The sequence below is a fragment of the Poecilia formosa genome, unplaced genomic scaffold (assembly GCF_000485575.1).
Source record: "Poecilia formosa unplaced genomic scaffold, Poecilia_formosa-5.1.2 Scaffold44, whole genome shotgun sequence".
Classification (NCBI taxonomy): Eukaryota; Metazoa; Chordata; class Actinopteri; order Cyprinodontiformes; family Poeciliidae; genus Poecilia; species Poecilia formosa.
Genome location: NW_006799983.1, coordinates 2,697,064 through 2,698,911, shown reverse-complemented (window position 1 = coordinate 2,698,911; position 1,848 = coordinate 2,697,064).

The following is a 1,848-nucleotide window of genomic DNA, read 5'->3' as shown; positions in this document are numbered from 1 at the left end:
GTGTGTGTGTGTGTGTGTGTGTGTGTGTGTGTGTGTGTGTGTATGTGTGTGTGTGGGTGTGTGTGTGTGTGTGTGTGTGTGTCGGAGTTTTGGTGTAATAATAGGAGCTAAACCTTTCTCTGAGGCCAGAGTGTTTTCTCAGTGGTGAAGATTAATTACAAACCCTGTTGGATGTGTTGATGGTGTCGTTTTGGACACGGTGCTCCAGGATGTTTCTGGAGCTCTGCATCACAGCAGAAATCCAGTACAGAAATCCAACAGATGGGATGAGACGACCTGTTAATTTTAGGGATTTAGCACAAGATCTTAAAGCACCGGCGAGGTTCAATAGACTCTGTGCACGGCATTGTATGAAGAATCACTTTTATTCTTTACGTCATGTTGTCAATGTGATGTTAAAACTAATCCTCACATCTACACACGTCGGAGGAAAGTTAAACCATCTCTATGAACACAGTTTGAACAGATTCCCAGTTGGACTTTAGTTGACAGCTGCATTGATTTATAAAGATTAATTATATAATTATTTTTGATGCATGTTTTCCTAAGTTTACAGGTGTTAAAATAAAACAAAGCTATGAATCTAATTGCATAAGAAACCTCTCCATGCCTAAACATTCATATTGTTTTTGTACAAACCCCCTATTTTATATGTACTATCATAGGATAAAATAGATTAATTTCATCTATTCTTTGGTCTACTCAGAGTCAGAGTCCTGCTTTGGTCCAGGCTGAAACGTCTATTGACTTGACTGACATATGTTTCTTTTTATTGATCCCTGTCTTCCCATTAAGTTGCACATCGATGAAGGTGACCCAGGTCTATTCGACTCAACCTACTAGTAAATCGGCATATGAGAGTGAAATCCATTTGTAAATGAATTGATGTCATGGACTGTCATTTAATTTAGTAGAGACATTAGAGATTCAGTTACATACCCTTTGACATTTCGGCTGCCAAACCTGCAATTAAATTACTTGGCCCCTATAATACTCATTCATGCTTTAAGTAAGACATTAAGGTTATGTAGAAAGTGTTTGATCCTCACATGTAGGTAAACCAAGACCTTTTTTAAGCAAGTGTTAAAGATACTTCATGCTTTGTTTTTTCATTAATCACCCACAATTATGATAAATAGGTTAAAGGACAGAATAAAAAGTATGAATACAAGGATATAGAGTGAGTATATTTATCTTTTCAATACAGGGAGGGTGGAGAGGGATGTGCAAGAGGACGGCTGAGAATGAGGTGATTTAGAGCTGTGTCAGCAACAAGGCGTCGTCTGGCTCTCCTGAGACCAAGCCGCTGCGAAGCTTTATGACGTTTTATGGAGAAATTATGATCTTTCATGACAGGATTATCATTATGAGCAATACTTTAGAGGTGACGAAGAGTTCCAGACTGCTCTAATCCATGTGTCTGAACCGTGGAGCTTCATTGTTCTCATTCTGCTCTTCCCTTTTTTTTTCCATCAACAAATAAGTGAATTCACGTGCCGTCAAGATCCTGGCCTGATGAGTGGATTCTCGTCTCTCAGTCCTGTGCTTTAAGCTGAGGACATAATTTTCACTGTGAAAGAATGACATCAGCACTAAATTCAACTAAATGAGGTGAATTCCCTGGCAGCACCAGGCCTGCATCTCTCTGCGTTTCTCTCCTCTCCTCTAACCTTTCCAGTGAGAAAATGCCATGTCAATAATAGCTTTTTAACACAAGAAAATAAAAATCAATGTGCCTCTGCTGCACCTGTTTTTCCTCTTGAGCTGAGTGCTTCTGCTTCAGCGCTCAAGCTGTTAGCTTCACAAGAGTCGGGTTAAAAAGTCTAAATCTAAAGCACATTACCTGCA